The 15,739-nt window shown below is 35.9% G+C and overlaps 1 long non-coding RNA gene across 1 annotated transcript in view; it reads right to left on the reverse strand.

The window, feature by feature from the left end:
- LOC137857880 (uncharacterized) overlaps nucleotides 1-15,739 on the reverse strand; it is a 54,642-nt gene that overhangs the window by 6,031 nt on the left and 32,872 nt on the right. Inside the window, exon 11 of the long non-coding RNA XR_011097335.1 lies at nucleotides 11,178-11,250. This is a non-coding gene — a long non-coding RNA (uncharacterized lncRNA). The remainder of the gene's footprint in view (nucleotides 1-11,177; nucleotides 11,251-15,739) is intronic.

Below are 15,739 nucleotides of genomic sequence, written 5' to 3' on the forward strand. Positions count from 1 at the left end.
TTCTCAAAAGCAGCTCTTCCTTTTTCATGATTCATTTTGCATTGTATGGGATTGCCAGTTGTATACCCTTGGAGGCAACTGCTTTCTGTTACTCTTTGAAATATTTTTCATAGTAACAAGTTAATTCAGTTTTACATTTCAGAAATGTTTTCCCCCAATTTACTTGCACATTCTCTTCACATCATCAGCAAGTCCTTTGCCTGTTCTATGAATGTTAAAATAACTAGTTATTTCTGTATACTCCACATGCACTTTTTGTAAGCATGGCAGGTTTCTCTCATTATGTTGCTTTCTATTATTTTATCTCATCCATTTTCCTCTAGTTCTTTAAAATTCTTTCTAGTTTTCTTTTCAGTTGCTTGTCTTGTTAAGATACTCATATGATAGCTTTCTTAATTATTTTCTATCATTTTGATTTCAGCGTTTGACATTTTCCACTTCATGTCTTACTTTTAACTTAACATAATCTGACCCTTTTTGTTAATTCTTTGGTTTTCCACTAACTTATTATTCCATCTTTCATCTTTTCGTATATAATGAAATTCAAATAATCATATAGTTTAGCTATTCTCTCCCAATTATGAACTCTATGGACTGTGAGAGGGTGAATATAGAGGATGTGGTAAGTTCTAGAAGCAGCTCTTTGGGTAGACTTTAAATAAGATTTATTTATTTATTTATTTATTGAGGTAGAAACCTAAATCCATAAGCCAAGCAAAGAACTTCATTTCTTTTACCCTTATATTACATATTACATGGAGTTTTCTTTGAATACCCAATCACCAAGAAAAAATAAATTCTTATGACAACTTGCTATTCTTAGCTCTCCCAGAGAATTTGCAGCAATTGCTTACGCTTAAGACTATATCACAGTTTCTCGTTGTGTAAAGATGTAGTAATAGTATCTCACAGGACTGCTTCAAGGCATAACTGGCTAATATTTGGAGAAATTATTACAACCTACTAGGTTGTAAGAAAGATAGCTCAGTACTATACGTGTATATAAAAAATACATTCATTTTTTTGGCGATGCTGCAGATAATCGACAAACTATTAAATCAGAAACATCTATACAAGATTATGTTAAGCAAAAGTTGTATTCTGTTTTGAATCCTTTGTTCTGCAAAACCATTGTACTTCTTGGTAAGGTTAGTGGATTGCATGAACTACGGTGATGATAAAGCTACCCTGGTGAATCGTATTGACACAACACTGATAGACTTGAGAAGCTTACATATTAACCAACTCTACTACCACTCCCGTGAACTGACTGAAGAATCCCAAAATCGCCCTTATCTGTCACAATCACCATTTTTAAAGTTTTGTTTCTGCATTTCCTTTACTTCCTTTATTTCACATGCTAGTCAGGACATATACAGTGACTGTTCAGGCTTTTTGATAGAATGAACATGAAGAAGTGCACTACAAATATTTCACATCAGGTATAATTTTCTCTGTTTCAATAATTTTCTTTTCTACTTGATTACATTACACCACTTACTGCCTACTGTGGTTTGTCTCTCCCGGCACAAATGAACAGTCAGACATTTTGCTTCAGGTACAAGAAATTTTTATGAAAACCAGATCCATTTTTCCAATAGATTTATGGGCTTAGAAACAGACAATTTACAATACAAGATTTTAAAATTTTTCTCTGGCTTATGGCACTTAAATTACCGTAAATTCAACAAGTCTCTTGCATACTCAGTGTTCTTATAAGGAAAATAATTGTAAACTTTTCCTGATGTTGATTTCACAAGAAAAGTTCAATACTACACATTTACTGATACAGAGAAGTTTGAAATTCATTTTAAACTTAACATGAGTTTACATTTCTGTCCATTTAAAAATAATTCTATTCCTATTTCTGCCTCTTCCCACAAGTAAAAACATACTTTGGTAGAAAATGGATGAAATCAGCCTCCTGAGGCTACCTTTTTCTCTTCCACTTTTCAAATAAATGCACAAGTTTAAAAATCACTAGGAAAACATGAAGGTCTATAATATTTATGTGAGTAAGGATTCTACAGATGGAGCCTGACATAAGAGTGATTCAGTGGTGTGGGTAAAAGAGAAATTTCTCCAACACTTTTTACATGTCTGGGAATCTCTCTCATCCAGTATTTTTCTGATGCTGGAATGGCAAATATCCTTTCCCTTCCTCTGTATAGTTTGTACTTCTGTAATTATACATTCCAGGAATTCTCTTCTGATCATTGCACTGACTTCAGTGGGCATTGCATCAGGCCTTACTAGCAAAAATCCTTAGGCCAGATCTGTAGAAAGTGTAAATACATGTAGCTCTGTTAGCTGCAGTGGAATTTTGCAGGTTAATGATTCGATTGCATTTTCATGAGATTGTAAGCATCTGTACATGAATAAATATAAACAAATTTGTATAAATGCTTATAAAGTGTAGAGCAAATTCTTGTCAACTGTGATAGTCAAATACTAGGGTGTTCTGTATTACAAAGGATCGTTTCTTATGAACCAAAAATATGTAAGGTCATGTTAGGTTGCAAAGCTGCCATTGCATGTCCTTTACTTCTAACAAAATCAAAATTTAGGATTCAGTGGCTAAATGTTGAATACCACAATGAATGAGTGTTTGCAATTTGATGAGAGCATGAGATAAGCCCAGATTTCTGTGGCTGAGTGTTTTTTTTAGAGTCCACTTTCAAAAGGTGCTATGTATGTTCAGTTTTACTTCAATGAGATATGAGGGTATAAAGTCAGATTCTTGTTAATCTGAAATACATACAAAAGAAATGCAGAAAACTTTATGCTTTAATTGAAATCTTGGGAAATCAAGGGTGCTCAGCATCTTTGCAAATGATGGTTTAAGTGCCTCAGGCTAATGACAAAAAAATGAAGTTCCCTGAATGGATCTCCACAGTGTATTTCCAATAGCGCAAAATCGCCATTGATAAGATTCTGGCCTATGGAGCTAAAAGCAATACAAATCAAAAATTAAACAAAACCCCCAAACTGGTACCAAAATGGATAACCCCAAGTTTTCTGACTCATTGCTTTCTTCAACCCCAACTGCCTACATCCTTCAGCTGATACTAAAATAGTTGGCATTAATCTATTGTTATGAATGTCACTGTTCTCTACAAATTGCTTAAGATTATATTTTTTGGAGTATTATAATTGGCAATTTGGCAGAGCATGAAGTATGAGCTAATGAGTTGAAAGAACAGACTGTACTTGCAAATTCAAAGCATTTACATATGAACTATCTGCAGTTTCTTCTAAAAAATTGTATTCTAAGTGCCAGGTTCTGACCTCACTTGAAACTCCACTATGCCATATTCAGCACAAAGAGTGGCATTTTCTGATATAGTAGTTTTCCCTGTGTATGAAAATATATAATATTTTGAGCATGTAACCTTAACTTTACTGATGCTCCACAACTTTCCCAGCAGTGAGGAAAGTCAAAAGGTGATGTTAAATGGCCCCCTTTGCTTCCTCCTCTGATCTCTACATTCAACACCACTTTAAAGGCTTTCTAAAAAGGTCACGATCATTATTTTGGCTCTGCTCTCCTCTGGAAGACTGCTGGAGTACACTCTACTCCATTTGCACTTCATTCTTTCAGTGCAGTATCTCCTATTCTGCCATTTAGATTCTGTGATGATAGACAACAATGTAAAAGCCTAAACCAGATAACATCAAATCCTTTTGTTTCTTATATCATAGAATACAGCTCTCCCCTCTATCATCTGTGGTCAGTAAACTTCCATCGTACCCTGTAGACCATATTCTAACTTTTTTTAATGATTATCTATATTATCTATCTGCATACACTTCAAAGTATTCAAGTCAAACCTGTAAGAATCATAAGTAGGATTTATACATGAATTAATGAATATACTTCTGATTTGTCTTTGTTTCTCTTTTTAATGGTTAAGCAGTTCTGGTTTCACCTTCGTCTCCATAGCAGCAAGCGAAGGAATATTTGTGAGATCAGAGGGTTGGACAACCTCTCCTACAAAGAGAGGTTGAGGGAGCTGGGGTTGTTCAGCCTGGAGAAGATAGTAGTGATAGGACAAGGAGTAATGTCTTTAACCTAAAAGAGAGTAGAGGTAGATCATATATAAGGAAGAAATTCTTTACTCAGAGGGCAGTGAGATACTGCTAACAGGTAGCCCAGAGGACCTGTGGACGCCCCATCCCCGAAGTGTTCAAGGCCAGGTTGGATGGGGCTTTGAGGTCTAGTGGGTGTTGTACCTACCCGTGGCAAGGGGTTGGAAACAGATGATCTTTAAGATCCCTTCCAACCTAAACCATTCTGTGATACCTGGGTGTCCAGTACCCTAGTGCAGCCAGCAGCTATGCTATGCTGACTGGTGTATAAACTGATCAAGCTTCATCATCTGGTATTATTTGGTCCCAGGACTTTTATTGTTTGTAGAAGATTATAATCTGACATCCCATATCCAGGCTTGGACTGTCAGAGAGAATTTAGATTATTTGGAGCATCCTTAGCATTATACAAATGTGCTTAAAGCTCTCCTTAGTCATTTCCAATATTCTGTTGCCATAAAAGCTTTCATTTGATTTGGAATATATTTAATAATGTTAATTATTGTCCTAATAACAGTACTTTATTTCACTTTTTGAAACGTGATTATATAGTTACTACAATGAAATGTCAACGTTTTTGATTAGTAGTTTTCATACTATTTAAACAGCAAACAATTATAACCGTATGTTTTCATTTGTTTTGGTATTGTCTGTAGAAATCAGTAGGTGCGTTCAATTTGATTTAAATCTAAGATTTCTAAAACCCACAGTTGAATTAGTCAGGCAAATAGCTGAGCTGATTAACTTGCTAATTTTAATTATAGACAAGTTTATTACAGGACAATTTTTAGGACACATAGTAGTTAGCTGTTTATTTGCATAGGCATTACAGGAGTCAAGGGCACGGGAATAAAAGAAGAGCAGAAATAGCATGTTGAGATCTTAACAGCAAACTAAGTGCAAACATTAAATATGCTACATGCAGAGAAAGAAAATTTTGTGTCTTTGATAGATGATGTTTAAAAGGGTTATAGTAATGGTATACAAAACAATGAAGGGCACAAAGATTGACGACTTTTACCTAACCCATTTTTAAACTCAAGTAGAAGCACTCATTTCATTATATGAATGGAGTTCAAAGATAATAACTGTGTAGTGGTTAAACAGCCTCTATATTGTAAGTTAACCCTGAGATCAAGAACTTCATAAAAACTAAAAAATGTCAGCTGCTTAAGGAGAATACCTATGTTTGTTTGTTTGTTTGTTTTAAATTTTATTTTCATTTTTAATCCCAGGATAGGCTTTGGACTACTCTGCAAAGACAAACTGATTAATAGAAGGCTAAGAACAGCATTTGTTATGAGCTAGCAGCAACACACAAACTCTCTGAATAGAATAGGATGTCTTTTTTTAACACAGTGTCATCTAAGAAGGATACATTAGTTAAGCAGACTGCTTAACCATTCTACTATATCTTACTTTACATTGTTTTTCTTGTGTAAACAAGTCCTGGAAATCATAGGGAGGAAAAGTTTATAAATCTTTTATGGTGCAGGATTTATCAGATGTTGGTCATTATGAAAGTTAGGAAACGGTATTTGGCAAATAACAAATTGGATACAGTTTGTTCATCTTTACGTTCCTCAAGTTTGCCTTTTCCTGGAAACATGAACATAGGCCACTAGCCTTTCCCAGGTGCTACTGGCATCTCTACCAATACACTATTTTCTCCATTCATTTTCAAAAAAATTCATTGCTATATATTTACTCTTCATAAATTTTCTAGAATTGTTTACTTGTAACTTAGCCTGGATTCTACCAGTGCTACTTAAAATAATATGAGCCTGTTATGTAGTATTGTGTTTCCTTTCTAATTGTAAGATGGGCTAAGCTTCTGATTAGGCAAACAGATTGCAATCAAACTCCTAATATGGCTTACAAGGGTAAAGAATAACAGGGCCTTTAGCGACCTCTGTTCAATAAAGGTTTACGGATGGTTCCTTTAAACGTATGTTAACATAGCTTTCCAATTTACTAGAGAGAGGAAACTTACACTGACAAGGAGACGGTGTTATGGGGGTGGAAAATATACAGGATCCAATCAGTGAAGCAGGAGGTGGGAGGAACAGCTGCTTCTTAAGTAATGACATATAAGTAATATTAGTCCCACTGGCTTAATTACATTGTAACCTTAAACAACAAACATCTGTTTTCCATGTTTTCTTCCCAGAGGCCCTGACATTTCCAACATAACCAAACCTTCTTATATTTTTCATGATAAAATAGTTTGAAACAGTAAATAGTAGGAATGTTATTAGTATGAAATTACATCAACAAAAAGATCCATGGGAAAAGCATATCACATTTTTTTTTCAGTTTCCTAGCCTCCTATATGCTACTTGCTTGTATGTTACAAAATGTACAAATGAAGGATGGGGAAATAGTAGATTAAGATGAAGTATATCAGTATTTTTTAATTCCTGTCCTCATGAATGTTTGGAAAGAGCACGCACCTATGATATATGAGACATGCTTAACTTTCAGATCAATTCAGTTTCCAAAATAAAAATAACTGGTGAATCACTGTGCAGATCTCAAACATGTTTCTAAATACCATTAGCTTTTCCTTTCTCTCTTTGGTGTACCTACAAAACAATTCATTCTTGGGTCTTGTGTGCTTGGTGTATGATGTACAGCTGTGATAAAGGGTGAGGGAATCCACATAAGTCTATGTTCCATACAGGAGGTCCAAGCAAATCTTATAGGGCAAAGACTTGTTTATAGTAAACAAGTGTCCCACAAAAATCTGTTTACACGAAGATTCTGCTAGATATCAAGTGACAGGTCCCTAGATATACCTAAAACAAGACAGCTAGGTAGGAAGCGGATAAGTAGGAAATGTAGGCAAGCTGGGTAGTCTTGAAAATATGGCTATGCAGTTGTCTTTCCATACAAACTTACCTAAAATCAAGATCTTGATAATGTTCAGTGGAATTTATCTACAGTGTGGGAAAAAAATTTTGAAGAAGTATTATGAATTCAGAAAAAAAAAAGAAAGGTAGAAAAAAATATTTCAAGATACTGTAAATTGCAATATATTCATGTATTTCAAGAAAGATGCATTAAAGATGGTGTTCATGTATAGAATGTGTTTTAATGTTTAATGCAAAAAACATTAAAATAATGTTGTACATTTTCTAGATATTTGCATAGTACATACAAGGTTAGGTCTGTGTATACAGCATTATACAAATCTATGAGCTGTGGAAACTCACAATTGCAGATAAAATCTCACCCCCCAAAGTCCAATACTAATGACATGCTAAAAAGATACTTGCAAACACTCCCACCTGAAGAAAAAAAAATATTTGAAATATACATTCTAAACATAATAATACTGTGTTTTGTTATGTGTGCCTAAAATTAGTTTAATATGGGCAAAAACTAATTGATGTCTAAAAAGAAAAAGAGAAAGAATGAATACAATCTTTGTATAACTTTTTTTTTTTTATTTTTCCAAGAAAAGTTAATACTGTGCTTCCTTGAGTGCAAAAATGTGTAATTCACAGAATCACAGAATCATCTAGGTTGGAAGAGACCTCCAAGATCACTGAGTCCAACCTCTGACCTAACACTAATAAGTCCTCCACTAAACCATATCCCTAAGCTCTACATCTAAATGTCTTTTAAAGACCTCCAGGGATGGTGACTCAACCACTTCCCTGGGCAGCCCATTCCAGTGCCTAACAACCCTTTCAGTAAAGAAGTTCTTCCTAAAATCCAACCTAAACCTCCCTGGGCACAACTTTAGCTCATTCCCCCTCGTCCTGTCACCAGGCACGTAGGAGAATAGACCAAACCCCACCTCGCTACAGCCTTCTTTGAATTATCTATAGAGTGTGATAAGGTCGCCCCTGAGCCTCCTCTTCTCCAGGCTGAACAATCCCAACTCCCTCAGCTGCTCCTCATAGGACTTGTTCTCCAGACCCTTCACCAGCTTCGTTGCCCTTCTCGAGCGCTTGCTCGAGCACCTTGATCCTCAATGTCCTTCTTGTAGCGAGGGGCCCAAAACTGAACGCAGTACTCGAGGTGCGGCCTCACCAGAGCCGAGTACAGGGGGACGATCACCTCCCTAGCCCTGCTGGTCACACTGATTCTTATACAAGCCAGGATGCCGTTGGCCTTCTTGGCCACCTGAGCACACTGTTGGCTCATATTCAGCCAACTATCAACCAATACTCCCAGGTCCTTCTCCATCAGGCAGCTTTCCAAACACTCACCTCCCAGCCTGTAGAGTTCCTTGGGGTTGTTATTCCCCAACTAGTTTGTCTACCTAGCAGTTAGACAATTCACCACTATTTTGTCTACTTAGCAGTTTTCACAGACCTACAATAGATTTTACTTTTAAATTGCTCTTTCCATGTTATCACAAGAGAATATTTTTGCTGAGCTGCTGCTGCCATGACACTTGTCCAGGATAATACCACTGTAACTGGATTATCTTGCCTCACATGATTTAGATGTTTAGTTGAAAACAAAAGTTTAGTAAACAGCCATGAATATTTCCAAATTTAAACTGGGTCGAGGTAAATATTCAAATGCAGCTATCAGACTCCATGGGAAAAACTCAAATTAAGGTTCCCTATGAACACTGTGGCTTGAGATCTGTCAGCTTCCTCAGTTTTATTTTATTTTTTCCATGTTTTTAAAACATGTTCCTCAACACTAAAAGAAATGCCTAAAATCTGGAAATTTTACATGAGCAACAACCTAGTCTACTCAAAATTTCTCTATAGCTTGTTTGATGACATTTAATTCCTTAAAATTGGAACTGGTCAGCAGTGCTCCTACTGTGGAATTCAGTCCCTGCTTGTTTGTTGTCTTGTGGTAGGTTTCTGTACTTTCTCTGGGCCTGATTCAAAGATGTTGCTCATAATACTGCAGTATTTTCTTGGAGCTAGATGTTATTTTACAGGGTATGCTTAGCTGTAAAAAGGAAGTGAAAAAGGAAGTTTTTACTTCCTTTTATTCAGGAAGTAAAAACTGCTGAATTGAGATATGTACTATTTGTATTTTATGTCCCGTTACATGTAGTATACATAAACTGCTAACGATGACCAGGAAGCCTGCTCAGGTACTGCATCACATCATCCACATGGCTCCTTGGTTTGCTTTGGATCATTCCAAAATGAGTTGGGAGTTGGGAGTGCTCTCAAATGCTAGGATGAATGACAGTGCATCAAATTTAGCTTCCTCTACCTACACAGTCTTTTAAAAATACTAACTCAGAATATTTAGCGCTCTCAAGTGCACCCTCTTGCCACTCTCTCGGTTCTTTCTGTAACCTCAGTTTCATGCAATAAAATCAAAACCTCTCTGATAGTCTGCATTATTACAGACACTTTGAAATTTTAAAATAGCACAGTAATGATTAGGGCAACAGAGCAGTGTGATGTTGGGATCAGAAGATAGCTAGGCCCAAAGGCTGGGCACCTTGAATTGTGCAGATACAAATCTGTACACATTACTTTGTGGATAGATATAGTTGTTAAGATATTTGAAATCTGTACTGTTGCGAATGTGAGGGAAAAAACAAACAAAAAAATCCAATGTTGTTTTTCTGATATATACTTGCAGGTATGGGCAGGATTAATACTAGCATCTTATCTGTATCACTGATGATGTACATTATACACCTTGGAACCTCATTCTCTTCAAGTCTGTACCCAACTTGAACTATCACTATTAACTTTCGTGAACAGTGAATCTTCCCATCAAACTCAAAATGTGTGCAAGGGACTTTGTCATCTTACACAACTGCTGTGCCATGGGTCTTAAAACACACTGTTAATAGAGGACACATTTCAATCAATCTGCAAAGATTGAGAGGATGTAATGAGAAAGATGGAAATAAGCAGTAAGGTGGCAGCAGCAGTGATTGTTTTTCCTGTTTGTGACAGTCTTTTGTGGAACAGGGCAAAGGAGTGAGGTTCTGCCACGTTTTGAGAGGGTATCCCAGAGAGATTGTGGATGTCCTATCCCTGGAGGTGTTCAAGACCAGGTTAGATGAGGCCCTAAGCAATCCGGTCTAGTGGGTGGCATTCCTGCCTACGGCAGGGGGTTGGAACAAGATGATCTTTAAGGTCCCTTCTGACCCAAGACATTCCATGCTTCTATGATGTGTAAATCTCAGTTTCTACGAATGTTAGCCTTGGCTTAGTCTGAAGGATTTAAGAATATCCCAATTTGTAAAGAGTTCTACAGTTTAATATAAAAAAGATCCAAAATAGTCTAAACTTTCCAGAAGAACATGTAGAATATTTTAGCCTGGCAAATAAGGCAATTGAGTCTAGGTTTTTCCTATTTACAGTCAAAACCCATTTTCTTCCAAAATAAACACACATGGTACTGGAATCCTTACTCTGAATCAAATAATTATAGAAAAACAATGGCAGAAGGGCAGTGAGAGGTCTTTTCTTCACCCCTTTGTGCTGAAGAATGATCTATCCTGGTGCTTTTCAATCTCTGTTCGTAGACTTGGTATTTAACTGTACTGAAAAAAAAATCTGCTATTTTTCTTATTCAGATTTTTCTGTTTTTTCATGTTTTTCATGACTGGAAAACAGAATTTGCCTGTTGCTTTGTGCTAGGATAATTTATGAGTTTCTAAGCAAAGGACTTAACCGTCTTCATTATGTAATGCCAAATATTCAGACAATAGAAGCTAAGCCTGTTGTCAAATCGCATTTTCAATTGACATTCTGTGAGACGTTAGGAGTCACTACATATATCTTCGGTGCATGTGGGAGTCATGACATTAAAAATGACATAAAACTTATTATGCAGACAGAAAATAAACATTTTCTTCCCTTAAAGAATATAAGATTGATAGATAATTACTTTGCTTGCCAAGGAGAGACTTCAATGATCAGTATAAATCATAAGGTGATTAAGTTGGTAGGGCAATGAGAGATAAATCAGTGCCCTGAAGATGACTTGTAATTGCTTGTTGCAGGATACATGGCTGAATGATATTTTGTAAAGACCATACTGTGCATCTATCTAATTGGGTTGGATGTGTTAGAGAGTCTATAACAGAGCTAGCTGAATAAGTCAAAGACCACCCACATACGAACCAAATGACTTACGTGTCTGTGGGACACTCAGGAAAATCTGTACTTACGGCTCTATCTCAACTTCATCAGGAACTTCCTAGGCTGCCTTAAAAAAGGATAGAAAAAGAAACAAAAGGTTGATGCAATTCGTTTCATGTAATGCTTCTAAAACCAACGATATGGAGACAAAAGTGACATGCAGTCATAGCGACAGCTATGCTATTTTGGAATGTTCTGCGTGTACATATTTCATAATTGGATTCAAATGACCAGAAAGTGACACTTCTCCCACAAGCAGTCAGATGGCTCTTGCAGCCAAATCTGATAAATCATTTGGAATCAAAATCTTAAGAAATTAAGACTTTGCAGTTTGTGACCTTTTAGTACTGGAGGTTTACAAATAATATATTCATAAAAATCAGCTTAATTAACATGTGCATCTGGAGAAAGGCAGTAAATAAGTATTATAAAATTGAAATAAATTGTAGTACAGGTTTATCGGTGGGCTTCATAGTCTAGAGAATTGCCTCATGTCTGTTTCACAACCTGGGCAAAATGAATGTTTATATATAATCTCCATCTATTTTACTGTTTTCCCTGTGAATTCTGAATTTTTGTTTTGTTCTCATTTAATGTCTATATCCAGATTTACTTCAGTGTCATTTTATTTTAACATACCTGATATTAGAGAAGTAAAAGTCAGGAATTTATTAAATGTTGTTTCTTACTCAACATGCTTACATTTAAGCAAATGTATTTATTTGGTATGGATTACAACAATACAAGTATTTATATGACATTCGGGCTTAATCAGTGGCTAATTCCTGTTGTACTGGCAGCTGTAGCAATAAAGAAAAGATAATGTTCCTTATGTTCAGATGACTTAAAGATTACAAATGTGAATCGTACTCTGGGCAAAAAGATACATCATGGAAATAAAATTTTAAAAAGTGTAATAGTTTGATTAGCTACATATAGCAGCTGTTGGTTTTTGTTTGCTTGTTTTCTTTTAGGTTTCATCTTTCTTTAAAAAAAATGGGATAAAACATTATGAAAAGAGGGGACAGCATGAATAGATGGATTTAAAAAAAAAAAAAAGCTAGAAAGACAGAAAGTGAGGATTACATATTTGCCCAGTAGACTGCTAAAAAGAGTACAGTAAATCTGAGATTATTTAATCAGAGTCCCTCAGTTTTATTGCTTTCTAACTGAGAATAGATGGGGACTCAGAAAGAGTTTGCAAACACATGAGCATTAGAGACTCTTCAGAGTGCTTATTAAAGCCGTTCACTGTCTGCATATTGCCATGGCTACTATGCAAGCATGTAATTCAAAGAGCAGTGAACATGGCATTGTTCAAAAGTCCAAACGTTATTCTAGATTAAAACTGTATTGCCCAAGTCTTTGTAAGGAGCCAAAGATAAAACTTCATCAGAGCTCCTCCAAAGTTTATAAGCTGTTCAAAATTGAGATTCATCCTTCTGAATGAAGCTGGTCAGTATCTTTCTAAAACCAAAGTAGATGAATAAAACAACAAATTTATTTCACCCATTTTTCTAATGGTCAAATGCAGTTTTAAATTTCATTTATGTTTATATTTCATGTTAAATCCTCAATGGTAAATGAGTGAGAAGCTTCAGCAAAATAGCTTGCAGTCTGTTGAATTCAAGGTAAATCTATCTGGTTGATTTAGAATGATGAACTCTGCTATCTGGAGGGTTTCATGGCTCTCTCAGCTTGCCTGAATTATGCCAAGCTAACCTTCAGAAGAAAATACAAATAATTTGAAATATGTGGTAACAAGAACAATTAAAAATACACTGCAGTGCTAACTATGTTTAGTTTTAACATGGATACTTCACTCCAATATTCACAATCTCCTAGTAAAACTAGTTTGCTGAACATAACGGAATGGTGATATTCCATTTACCACTTGATTATGCTCTATTTTCACTTACCCTTTGTCAAACCTTTTGAGTCATAACAATTTCTTTTTCCTGTCAAGATTAAAACAAGGGACCTTTTCTTTTATCCATGCGTAACAATGAGAGAAATCAGCTAGACTTTTAGTAAGTGATGAACTTGTTACCTTTCTGTACTGGTTTCTTAAAGAACATGTTAAGTTAGATTTTCAGTTCTGATAGTTCTGTGCTGTTACATCAAATCTGGTTATTTAAATATAAGCAAATAAAGTAGGGAGTTGGGAAGATAGTACACAGGAGAGGTGAACAGGGTAGGCCTCAGACATTTGAACTTTGTTAAATTACTATATTTATGAAATAAATATAAAGGTTTAAAGATTTCAAGGCTTCAGTTGGATAAACTGGAGCACTAGTATCTGCTGCTGTTCATGGCTCTGTAGCCACATCTTCGTATACAGTAGGGAAAAACAATTCTTCACAGACTCTTCCAAATAATCTTGAATAGCTTTCTTGGACTCAAACACTTTAAAAGTTTCTATTTTACCAGAACTACCCCCTCTACCAGGGACGTATATTCTATTTTCAACACCACTGCTGATATTTTCATTTCCACCATCACTGTCTGAATAGTGAAGGGGAAGGACCATATGGCACTGAACTGCCACCGATTGGCAGTTGTACTTAAAGTGAATCTTCATGATGGTGCATGATGTTATATATTCATATATATATTAGATAAAGAGGAGATGGTCCTCCTCATAACCTTGGATGCTTATGTCTAAAGGGTACAGAAGGTTAGATACCATTTTTGAGTCACCACCAATAAATGTCTTTGAGAAAAAATCAGACATTTAGTCAGGGAAGTAGCCTAGATCTTTCCTACCTCTGTTTTCTGCAGTTCTGTGCTAGCCCCATGACATTCTTTTCCATGTTTCCTACCCTTTCACAGTGACCTGATAAAAGAATTGCAAACATGGGAGATGAAATTTCGGTATTACCTGGAGCAGCAGATGGAAAGAGAGAAGTTAGAACCATTAAACCATTTCTCCTTTTATTCTGGGAATTAAAGTTGAGGATAAGAGGTGTTTTCCCTTGGCCAGGGAGGCGGAGGGAAAGGAGGGATAATGCCAGCTGCTCTGTTACCCACGAAAGCAAGATCTCACTAATTTGATATTCTTTCCCACCTACAAATAGAGAATAATTATCTCCTAAAAATATTTATACATCCATATTGATTTCAAATAGAACACATGCTTCCAAAAATGTAATAGAGAGATGTATGTTCCAATAATGAAGGTTATAAAATATTTAAATACTTCCTCCGCTTCTCTCAAGAGGAAATGCCAAATAGCAAAGAGGAAGGAGATTCCAGCTTCTCTTGTTTTTAGTGTGAGGTTCTTATTCCCCTTTGCTTTATCACTCTCTGCTCCCAGAATAAAAGCTATTACTATTTTGTGATGCATATCCTGATCCAAACTTCATACATATGTATTGCCATATGTTTCACACATCATATGCTTTCCTTAGTTTCATTTCAGGTTCAACATCAACACTCTTTACCCATCACGCTTATATACACATACTTTGTTCATTTCACACATCTTCCTATGTTTGCAGAGTCAAATACGGAAAGAAGTTGAATTGACTAATATATCTTATGTGGAAGAAGCAACTCGAGCCTGTATGTAGGCCCTTCTATGTCATTCTTACTCACTGCTTACTTAAAAAGACTAATATAAGATATTCCCTGACTATATGAATCTAAACTATACTCTCTTGCCTGTGAAGGAGTGAAATTTCAGAGAAATTAAGAAAAACAATTATTTTATGTAAAGCACCAGGAGGAAATGCAAGCAGATTTGAATATTCCTAGGCAGCATTACAAACTAAAATTTTAGATTCCTTGCTACCTTGTGGAATCCCTTGTTCTACTTAATGTGGAGGTTACCCTGGGGACAGGTAGTTATTGAATTAGGGATTCTCAGAGGCCAACATCCTGGACAAGGTGCAACCTAGAGCAAAGATGCAGCTTGTTGCTGCAACTCAGGATGCTTGAAAGAAGAGACCTAGAAACAAGTTTTAGACTCCAAAGAGGGTCTCAGGCTTTTCCAGGCAATCAGGTCCCAGCTATACACAAAGGATCCTGCTTCTAAGGAGTGAATGACAAAGAAAATATGATAGAAAGGAAGGGCTGGAGGTGTTTGTTCTCATCTTTAAATCTCCTAAGAAATTGCAAAGGAACTGCCTATGGACTTTTTGGATTTGAAGCATTCTTCTAAGATAAAATAACGTGATGGATAGGTGAAATGACTACTACAGAAGGCATACAAAGGATGTTCCCCTGGAATTTCAAGGTGGGATGGGTTTTGTTGTTTTGTTTACTTGGTTGTTTTTTGTTTGGTTGGTTTTGTTGTTGTTTTTGCTTGTTTGTTTGTTTGTTAAAAATAACATCTGTTTGTTAAAATAACATCTGGATTTAGCATCCAGATACCTGAGGAATGAGTTATAGTGATGTTTTGTTTTTTGTTTTTACCAGGAATGAGATGATATAGCAGTTTTTTTTCCTAATTTCTGCTCTTAGCCCACAATGACATCATTCCAGCTTTATTATGTAGCAGATGATGTGAAATGGCATTTCTTATTATGTTTAAATTTTAGTCTCCACTTATAGTG

Source organism: Anas acuta, chromosome 5, assembly GCF_963932015.1.
Source record: "Anas acuta chromosome 5, bAnaAcu1.1, whole genome shotgun sequence".
NCBI classification, from domain to species: Eukaryota; Metazoa; Chordata; class Aves; order Anseriformes; family Anatidae; genus Anas; species Anas acuta.